This window comes from Tauraco erythrolophus, chromosome 3 (assembly GCF_009769465.1).
Source record: "Tauraco erythrolophus isolate bTauEry1 chromosome 3, bTauEry1.pri, whole genome shotgun sequence".
In the NCBI taxonomy this organism is placed as follows: domain Eukaryota; kingdom Metazoa; phylum Chordata; class Aves; order Musophagiformes; family Musophagidae; genus Tauraco; species Tauraco erythrolophus.
This window is the reverse complement of record NC_141467.1, coordinates 98,266,259-98,277,458: the sequence shown is the minus strand read 5'-3', so window position 1 is coordinate 98,277,458 and position 11,200 is coordinate 98,266,259. Positions and strand designations below refer to the sequence as shown.

The following is an 11,200-nucleotide window of genomic DNA, read 5'->3' as shown; positions in this document are numbered from 1 at the left end:
CATGGTTTTTAAACACCTCCAGGGATGGGGATTCCACCACCTCCCTGGGCAGTCTGTTCCAATACTTCACAACCCTCTCTGGAAAGAAATTCTTCCTGATATCCAACCTAAATTTCCCCTGGCACAACTTGAGGTCATTCCCTCTTGTCCTGTCATTCATAACGTGGGAGAAGAGACTGATCCCCATCTCCCTACAACTTCCTTTCAGGTAATTGTAGAGAACGATAAGGTCCCCCCTGAGCCTCCTCTTCTCCAGACTAAACAGTCCCAGCTCCCTCAGCCGCTCCTCATAGGACAACTTCTCTAAGCTCTTCGCTAGTTTCGTTGCTCTTCTCTGAACCCACTCCAGCGCCTCAACGTCCTTGAAGTGAGGGGCCCAAAACTGGACACAGTACTCAAGGTGTGGCCTCACCAGTGCTGAGTATAAAAAAAAAAAAAAAAAAAAAAAGAACACTTCACGAATTCGCGTGTCATCCTTGTGCAGGGGCCGTGCTAATCTTCTCTGTATCGTTCCAATTTTAGTATATGTGCTGCTGAAGCAAGCACGATGGGAATGAAAGAAAAAAATATCAACCTTTATGACTCCTCTGATGTAGTCTCACCTATGAAGATGATGATTTGATTGTGTTGCAATGTGTAAATTATTGGTTCATGTCTGCATGTCAATGTTCATGTTCATGTCAATGAGCTGCATTAAGCATCATCAGCTACAGGAAGTTTCCTGCAGCAGCTCTGATGCAGATGATGTTTCCTCCAAGTCGCTTCCTCTCCCGGCTGATGGATGCCCCAAGTCCCTTTTGCACTGCCCAAAGTAGACAATAAAAAGACCCAGAGGACTTGACACAGAAAGAAATGTCAGAATATGGTGGATAACACTCTGTTCACTGGAGGTACAACTTTCCTTTCAGAAGAATTTCTGAAGAATAAAAGCCTCCATTTCCCCCTGGCACCAGGCCTGGATTTGCAACAGCTATTTCTATACTTGACTTGTTTCATCTTGGAGGCTGTGAATTCTTGATAGATCATAACTTGCATCACTTCATCTCCCACTTAACTAATTTGATGAGGAAAATGGAACAGCTATGGTGGCAATTTAAGTGTATTAAAGAAAAAAGTTAATGCAAAATTTTGATTCACCAAATTTAAAGTCCATTTCCATTACATTTAATAAGTTCAGCCTCTCTTAGTTCATCTGTACTTATCTTTAAGTCTGCATGGCTAGGTGGCATTAGAAATAAGAAGATTATTCATAGTAGGGTGCTCTGCCTATGAACTTTTTCTTAGCTCTCAGTAGAGATAAAGAATCTTTGCTCAACTGTATATTATTTCATAATCACATGAGTGGTCGGCTTTTCTGTTCTTATAAAATCAAATCTCACACCATCAGCCACAGACCTTTCAAAAAATACCAAAAGGGGTATAATTAATTCAAACAGAGTAATGATTAAAGTATGAGGATCGTCTGACACATGTTTTTTTATTTCCCTCCAAGCATACATGAATTATGAGATCCAAGCCACAGCTCTTGTAAGAGACTAGTTCATGCGCTTGTGTGGGGAGAGGGGAAGGAAAGGAACTTGCTACATGAATTCTCACCCTTCCACTGTAAATCCGTGCACAAACTGTTTGGGTCTGAAGGTCTGAATCATGTTGTAGTATACCACATCAAGGAAAAGTAGGCGAGGAAGTCAGTCCAGGGAAAAAGCTCTGCATCGATTGACATTAACATGGTGGGGAGGGAGCATGCTAAAAGGCTGCCTCTGAGGTGGCAGCAGGTGCTTAAATTCTGAAAGACTGAAGGAGCGATTGGGAGGAAAAAAAAAAAAACAAAAAACGATAGCAAAACTTCTACACAATCTTGCAGCAGCAGCAGCTGGTGCTTTCCTGTCTGTAAAGTCAGGGAGAGGGAGCGAAGCCCTTGGAGCAGGCGTGGGAGCAGGTGGGGGAAGGCGTCACTGTTATTTGCAGCAGACGTTCCTTAGCAACAACGTTGAACAGATGGGAGCCTGGGTCCTGCTGTGCAGAGGCTCCATCAACAGCCCCTCATCCCCCTCAGCCTCTGTCCTGGGCAGGGGGAGGTAAGGCAAGAGAGCAAAGTCTACCAGAGAGCTTTTCTCAAGATAAAAAGAAAGGGATGAGATCATCTTTGCCTGTGCTAGGCTGAAGCCCAAAGAGATGTGAACAAATTTTATTAAACAAGTTTGAAAAATACCAACAACATTGTTGTAATTAGATATATAGTAGTGATAAGTAATTACAGAAGTGTTACGCATACACATACGTGCATACAAAAATATTCTTTTACTATGTCTGAGTGAGTTGGATTTCTAGGGATGCTGAGAAATCTTGGAAACTTAAAGAACATATAGATGTCCAAGAGTATCTTAAGGCTATCCTGAACCACATTAAGGAAGAAAAAAAAAAAAAAAAAGATAAGGGGAAGATACCAGGTCTTAATCTGCATCTGAAGTAAAACATAAGGTGATGGATGATCCGCAGTTAAAAAGGTTATATGAAAATGGACATTTCACAGATGTAGAGTATTTCAGGGGAAGTATCCACTGACAGATGGATGTATTATCAAATTAAAGAAAACAGGAATCTTCTGTGGGATAACTAATTAATCTTGTACATGGAGAATGTAGAGAATTATCAAAGTTCAACATAGGCAACAGCAGAGGTGGAGCTGCCTGTAGACAATGTCCGTAAGACTGTAACAAATGCCTCCACATCATTCAGAATCAGGTATGAAGAACTAAGCGCTCTGACATCCTGCATTGTGTTACTGTATGTGTAAATATTGTCTTATTATCATTAAAGGAAAATAAATTATATTGTCCGCATATGATTTGGCACCATGCCCTTGAGACTTGGTTGTAATCTGCATGCAAAAGCAAGGGGGAATAAAAGTACAAAGGCCATAAAACTTCATGGTCAATAAAGAGCCAAAATTATCTCTAGGGGAAAGGACAAAAGCCCTCTTTTGAGACTTTGTACATAATAAGAAGTGGTAGGATTCCTTGCACCTTCTCAGGGGCAGGATATTGTTGAAACACGTCTATGGCCAAATCAGGATCACATCAGCCCCACATGTGCTCTCAATTCCTCTTTTCTATTAATATCACCATTAACAAAAATCTGATAGATTAATTGACTTATCTTAGTTGATTACCTTGATTAATCAGGACCTAGTTGAACATCTTAAAGATTTAGGAATAGCTCTGTAGCCAGCGAAAGCAGATAAAACACTTGATTATGTATTCCGGTGAGTCAAGCTCACCCATATGGGAGCTCATCTCCTATGTCTCCACTTCCCTTCTGCTAATCTAACCTCTTAGCAACATTTTAGCAATTCCTGTGGGTGATACAAGCAGTGAATAGAAACTGGAAAACTACAGATGAGTCTGAACTTACATCCATTAAAGTTGATGGATACTTTATTCCATTAACGTCAAGGACACTAGTCTGAGCAATAATGGTATTTAATATTATTTCTTTGGCAATGTCCAGACAAAATGAGAAGAACTCCTTTTTCTTGCTTCTGTAGAGATAGAGACTGAAAAGAGTGCAACCAGAGTATGGCTGAAATTTTTTTTCTTACCAGAATTTTCTGATTAGCCAGAGCTGTGCAATTTTGAGGAGATGGTGTCATGGTTTGATGTCGGGGGGGGGAGGTTCTGGTGGCAGAAGCTGCCCATCAGATCGGACTCCCATACCCCTCGGGGCTTGAGCCAACTGACGCCTCTGTGAATTGCCCTATTTATGTCAGGACAAAGGAACCAGAAAGGTGTGTGTGCCTTTGCCCAGGAGCGAGGAGAGAAGGTGCCAGGTGCCACTCACTGAGGATGGCAGCAGCAGAGCTGCTTGGGGAACTCGGGGAGAGCCCCGCTCCCGGGGTGCCCACCGGGCCGAGTTCACCCAAAGAGGACTGAGATCTGAGAGAAACGGCCACACCAACACCAGGTCAGTGAAGATGGAACAGGAGGAGGTGTGCTGGAGATGAGTTTCCCCTGCAGCCGGTGGCAAGATGGCAGGCGGCCCCCCTGCAGCCATGGAGGTCTTTGGTGGAGCAGAGACCCACTCGCAGCCCGTGGAGAACCCACGTCAGAGAAGAGATGCCTGGGCCTGAGGATGGTACGCATCTAGAGTCCGTGGGACAACCCCCGTTGGTGGGAGGTGTTTTGTTTAAAGGAGATGCCTGAGCCCGAGGACAGTCGTGAATCATGGGCGCAGGTAGAGATGCATTTAGAGTCTGTGTGATGACCCACGCCAGAGCAAGTGGCAACAACTCCCTAAGAATCCAAGACTGTGGTAAAGCCCGCACTGGAGCAATCCGATGGGGAAGGATTGCATCCTGCGGGTAGAACTCACGCTGGAGAAGTTTGTGGATTTTCCTCGTGAGTAGGGGATCCACTGGAGCAAGGGACAATGGTGTAAGGACTCCTTCTCCTTTAAGAAAGGAGCAGCAGTAACAACATAGATGAACTGACCTGCACTCCCCCTTCCCTGTCTCCTTGCGCCGCTGGGGGGAGGAGGTAGAGCCGGGAAGAAAAAGAAAGGGGGGTGGAGAGGTGTTGTTTTTAAGATCTGGCCTTGCTTTCTTTTTATTCTCTTAAGTAACTGGTTTTGCTTGTCTTTATTCTTTTAAGTAACTGTTAATAAATTGTTGTGCTTTAAGAAAACAAAGTTTGTTTTGCCCGGGACCATGGTTGGTGGGCGCTCCCTCTGTTCTTGTCTCAACTCTCAGTTCTTTTTTTTTTTTTTTTTTTTTTTTTTTTTTCCCACCTCTCCGCTTTACTGGAGAAGGAGTGAGAGAGCGGCTGTGTGGAGTTCAGTTGCTGGATTGGCCTAAACCATGACAGATGGTTAGTTTTACAAGCTTCTCATGTGTACCCAACTCGTTTGCTTATTCCAAACCTTTCAGTCCCTTGCTCATCCACAAAGTTACCAAAGTTTCTGATGATTCCCAGTTTCTTGGCAGCTCACCTGCCAGATTGGGCAAGATCAGACCACAGAGAGGCTTCTTGGATCCTCAAGAGCAAAAACTCCCTGTCTGCTAGCTAGCAGACCACTGAGCTCTTAAGGTCTTAAGGAGGTTTCACAAAACAAATTACACATCTCGGGTAAATAGGCAACAACTTTTAGCCAAAAGGCATTATTGTCTTACACTGCTCAGATGCGAGTCCATGCACAGATCTGGCAGCACCTACAAACTGATTGTGGCGAACTTATGTACACCTGCATCGACTTCTCTACTATACTGCAAAACAGCAGTGATGGCATTTGTGAAAACAACAGCCATGGCAAGTGGGTTGGAACTAGGTGATATTTGAGGTCCCTTCCAACCCTAACCATTCTATGATTCTATGATTCTAAGTAGTGCAAGCAGGCAGGTAAGGGTAAGATAATGCAAAAAAGCAATATTATTATTGTTGCTGTTGTTATTTTAGCACAAACAAATTGTAGCTGCAATCTTTCTCCAATCAGTAGCAGCAAGTACAACTTACCACCTTCTTAGCCATTATCAAGCAACCATTTTCAAAAAATAGTATAGGTAAGGACTGAGGTTAGCAGCAATGCCCAGATACAACATCCTTGCCTCACAGTTGCTGCCAGCCTGTCCATTTTCCTTATGTTTAATTAGGTAATTTAAAATAGCTTCTACCACCCCTCTTCACACCCACAAAGCAAAAGCCACTACTAACATTTCCAAGACAAGAATATGTAGTTTTGTATTCTTTATAATTTTATCCTCCATCAGGGCTGATTTCTTTAACTCGTAGGACAGCCAACTTCACGTTTCATAGAATATGCCCTTTTTTATGCAAAGCATTAGCTAAAACGACATTTCAGCACTGATCCTGAGAAAAGGACATTGCAAAGTGTCTTTATGGTGAGATAAAGCCAGTGTAGCATGAATAAAAAAAGAATTTCCAGTGCATTTCCATTCTGATTACATACATACTTGGAAATCTAGATAGCTTGTTTAAATCATCAATCTACTGGGTTCAATGCCATGAAAATTGCAAAGAAATTCTGCTTTGCAGGACCTCCTGGACTGTATTTTGTTGAACAAATTTGAATGTACCTACGTACAGAGCAGAGAAATTTGATTGTGACACTTCTCTGTATGGATTGTGTCACTTTTCATAGTAAACTGACTTTTTCAGGCTTCAGTTCAGCACATTATGTTACTTGACACCAAATTCATTATTTTGAAAAAAAAAATTGTGTTTTTTTTTCCTTTACTTCCATAGTGAATCTATTCCGTGGGTTTTTTAGGGGTTCATAGTATGATTTACTTGTATGATCTATTATAGTCTTATTGTGCAAGTGTTATTATTACTTCTATTTTCTACTCATAAAAGTAATAATATTGGAAACAACTCCTTATTTCATTTTGTGAAGTATTCTTTTCTAGAAATTCCACTGTTCTGGCTAATCCCTGAAGATCAAAAGAAAATTTCCCTGCCAATGCTGCTGGCACCAAATAGCAAGTAATGTGTTTCTGGTGCAATCACTGTAGTTGTCACCAAGCGTACAGATGGTGACCTGTGAGACAGGGAAAAATCTTGGTGCAGATTTCTCTAACTAACCCTTTTGCTTAGGGGTTACTTTTCTTTCAATGTACTTCACATATTACACAATGTCACAGTCATTACAGGATACACAGATACAGTGCTAAGGCTAAACTGAACAATTGCAGAACAAACTATAAAACATTTTACATTCAACCCTGATTTAGAGGGAGGAAGGAATATGGTCTCAAAACCGCTGTATAAAAAAGGCTTTCAAAGAAAAAGTAAAACCCAACATGGAAGAGGTCATTCTTGGACAGCTTCTTTTTCTTTTTACAGTTCTGACATTACATGTTTATTTTGTTCTCTTTTGGCTTTGACACTTAAAAATCCCTTTATATGAAACTCCCTGTATTTCACTTACCCCTAAGGATACTTAAAAATAGCAGTCTTTTTGTGTGAATTCATGGCATTTCTTTTAATACACTTTTCCCTGTTTTTCATTTTAAAAACAATCCAGTATAAAATATTTCAGATGTTCTGGTACACTCTTATTTCAAGCCTCCTGGCCCTTCTGCAGAACCACCTCCTGCAGGAGCGAGATAGAGCTTTCAAGCCAGATTGCCTTACAATTTCCCAGTACAACTTCCCCTCTCCTTGTTTACCTTTCTGAAATAAGTATAATGTGACCTTCATGGTAAAGAGGCAGATAACAGCAGTCTCTTAAGTCCTTGTTTAACAGCATCATTTCTTGTGCAAGGTAGAGACAAGGACCACCATAAAGCCAGCACATAGAGAGTGGGGAATAAACCACCTTAATCTGCAGGGCAATCTTCCTCCAGACCATGCTACAAGCTGACTGAAGATCTGTTTTCTCAGATCTGGCTTGTCTGGGTACCACCACAGCTGTAAGTCCATTCTGAGCTCTGTACTAGACAACTCACACGTGTAAGAGGAGTCAACCCTCCATATTCTTCACCCAAATATTAGTACACCCTCACTACCTTTCCTTAGAGCAAAACTCCAAGCCTGTGTCCAATCCTCCCATCTTCTAGGATCCAGAGCTATGTCCTTATGAACATATACCTACAACCATCACTTCCATCCCAATGCTTATCCCATCTGCGCTTGCATCACCAATTCCATGCTTCCAGCCTCATCTTTCCTTACCAATTGTTTCTCACCCATCCTTTTGGATGTTAATGACCAAGTAGATATTGAGACAGATATGCATGTGTTCTTACCCCTTGGCTCAGATATAGCTCTTTGAAGAAGCCACCAGGAGCAGCTGCCTTGTTCCTTTTGCATGCACACCATACTTGAGGATCACTGGAATAAATTATTCCAGACTCCTGAGCTGCCTGCTTACCTGTCTCTTCACTAGCAATAAGGTCACTCTTAAAAATAAAGTAATAGAACTCTTTCTAAGTAGAAGGAAATGACCTTTATTTGTTGCATGTCTAAGGAAACCGCATAAAAATAACATGAAGATTGTGACATGAGATAACCAAAGATGGTAAATTTAGGCTGGCACTTTATCCTTAACTTGAACTGTTCAACAAGAAAGTACACAGAAAAAAAAACAAAGATTTTGCCTTAAATCGTATTCTCTTGGGATAAGTTATTCTCCAATATGCTTAATATATTTTCAGGTATTTCCTGAGCTGCCAGCAATATGAGACAGAATCACTGGGAAAGCAAGAATGCTGAAAGACCATCACTGGGCATCAAAGTCCCTTAGGATCAAATGCTATAAAGCTAAATCACAACAACAGAGTCCCTGCCCAGACATCTCAGAAGTTAAATGCCAGAAGGGATACAACAGATGAGCCATTCAGACAGACGGGGGAGGGAAAAGAAGAACTGGCACTAACTGAATGGATCTGATAACAAAAAGAATGAAGGTCAAAAGAAAAGAGCTTGCGAATCTTGACACAGTGGTTTCTTACACATGTGGGAGTTTTCTGTTCTTAGGCATCTAGAACAATCTTTTGGGTCTTTGTGGGGTTTTATACTCTACCCAGTTTGAAGATAAGCGCTCTGAGATTAAAATCATAAACAAAACATATTAAAATATAAATTGCAAAACGATATCAAGGTAGACCTGGGACACTTGGGAAAAAATTCTCACACTTTGAGAAGTCCTACTGCTTTCCAATCAGGTAGCCAACATAGGTGTTTCAGTTCATATTTGAACCCAGTTGAATCTTTGTTTTATTTCTCCTAATATTTACTGTCTAGAAATAGTTTATGAAGTTCAAGAAAAAAAAAAGAGCTAAAATAATCCTTCTAAATCTGATCTTCTTCACTTAACACAAATTTAAGGCACTGAACTGGGATCAATTGGAGGCTAGTTTTTATTTTAATCTATGTGAAAATATACTCAAAATACGAATCTCGATGTGTTCTTAGCTACAGGGTTGTCCCTTGTAATTGATGCACCAAAAAGGCTCAGAAAATCTAACCCTAATAATTGTAGACTTTACAGCTGGCACACTGCTAGTTCCTGAATTATTTGGTTATTGGAAATGATGCTTTTATTTCTGGCACTGGGAATCAAATGGAAGACTCATGGATGATTACACAAAAAGCAAAGTCTCACATTGATCACCAGTGAAGCAGTCATTTGTCATCTGATAGTTCCCATTCGCCTTGGCAGAAGAATCATAGAATCATATTATAGTTTGGGTTGGAAGGGATCTTAAAGACTATCTAGTTCCAACACCATTGCAATGGGCAGGGACACTTTCCACTAGACCAGGTTTCTCAAAGCCTCATCCAATCTGACCTTGAACACCTCCAGAGAGGTGAGACTGACTGGCCTGCAGTTCCCTAGGTTTTCTTTTTCTGCCTTTTTGAAAACAGGTGCTATGTTTCCCCTTTTCCAATCAGTGGGAACTTCACCAGACTGCCATGACTTCTCAGACATGATGGAGAGTGGCTTAGCAACTTCATCTGCCAGTTCCCTCAGGACCCGCGGATGCACCTCATCAGGTCCCATGGACTTGTCCACCTTCAGTTTCTTTAGATGGTCTTGAACCTGATCTTCAACTACAGTGGGTGGTTCTTCATTCTCCCAGTCCCTGCCTTTGCCTTATGTGACTTGGGTAGTGTGGTTAGAGCACTTGCCCGTGAAAACTGAGGCAAAAGAAAAAAAAGTCATTAAATACCTCAGCCTTCTCCATATCCTGGGTAACCAGGTCTTCTATTTCCTTCCAGAGAGGGCCCACGTTTTCCCTAGTCCTTGTTTTATCACTGACATATCTATAGCATCTTTTCTTGTTGCCCTTGATGTCCCTGGCCAGATTTAATTCTGTCAGAGCTTTAGCTTTCCTAACCTGATCCCTGGCTGCTCAAACAATTTCTCTGTATTTTTTCCAGGCTACCTGCCCTTGCTTCCACCCTCTGTAGGCTTCTTTTTCGTGCTTGCCTTTGTCCAGGAATTCCCTGTTCATCCATGCAGGCTTTCTGGTGTTCTTGTCTTTCTCTTTGTTTGGATGCACCACTCCTGAGCTTGGTAGAGGTGATCCTTGAATATTAGACAGCTTTCTTGGGCCCCTCTTCCCTCCAGGGCCTCATCCCATTGTACTCTACCAAGCCGAACCCTAAGGAGTCCAAAGTCTGCGCTCTTGAAAGCCAGGGTAGGGAGATTTCTGTGCTCCCTCCATGCTGCTCTAAGGATCTTGAACTCCACCATTTCATGGTCACTGTAGCCAAGGCTGCCCTTGAGCTTCACATTCCCCACCAGACCCTCCTTTCTGGTGAGAACAAGGTCCAGCATGGCACCTTTCCTTGTTGGTTCTTCTATCACCTGAAGATGGAAGTTATCATCGATGCATTCCAGGAACCTCCTGGATTGCTTATGTCCTGCTGTGTTGTTCCTCCAACAGAGATTCGGGTGGTTGAAGTCCCCCATGAGGACCAGGGCTTGTGAACGTGAGGCTGCTCCTATCTGTCTGTAGAGAGCCTCATCCACTCAGTCTTCTGGTCAGATGGCCTGTAGCAGACCCCCGCTAAAATGTCATCTGTCCCTGCCCTCCCTTTAATCCTTACCTATAAACTCTCAGTCAGCTCCTCATCCATCCCCAGACAGAACTCCATGCACTCCAGCTGGTCATTGACATAGAGAGTGACATCTCCTCATCTCCCTTGTCTGTCCTTCTTTAAGAGCCTGTATCCTTCCATTACAACACTCAAGTGATAAGATTCATCCCTCCATGTCTCCATGATGCCAATAAGATGCTAGTTCTGCAGGTGCGCACACACTTCTAACTCCTTTATTCCCCATGCTACGTGTGTTTGCATGGGTTAGAAGAAGGGGTAGAAGTGCCTTGTGCATGATAAGCCAGCTTTCTTACTCAGGGACAAATTGCTGGCGGACAGCTCAGCACCACACAGCTGCTCACTCACACCCCCAGAGAGACAGGAAGAGAATCAGCAGGTCAAAACTAAGCAAGCCCCTGGCAAATCTTCTCCTCCCCTACTCCTGTACCACCAGTTTTATTGCCGAGCATGACATCGTATGGTATGGAATATCCTTTGGATCAGCTGGCATCAGCTCTCCCAGCTGTGTCCCCTCCAGATTCTTGTGCACCCCCAGCCTACTCACTGGCAAGGCAGTGTTAGGAGCAGAAAAGGCCTTGACACTGTGCAAGCGCTGCTCAGAAATAAAGAAAATATCA

General features: G+C 42.5%; 1 non-coding gene across 1 annotated transcript; it reads right to left on the bottom strand.

Annotated features, from left to right (window-relative positions):
- Positions 1 to 439: 439 nt before the first annotated feature.
- Positions 440 to 546, bottom strand: LOC147529067 (U6 spliceosomal RNA). Its single transcript, XR_015222097.1, has one exon. It is a non-coding gene; the product is annotated as a U6 spliceosomal RNA (small nuclear RNA).
- Positions 547 to 11,200: the final 10,654 nt, after the last annotated feature.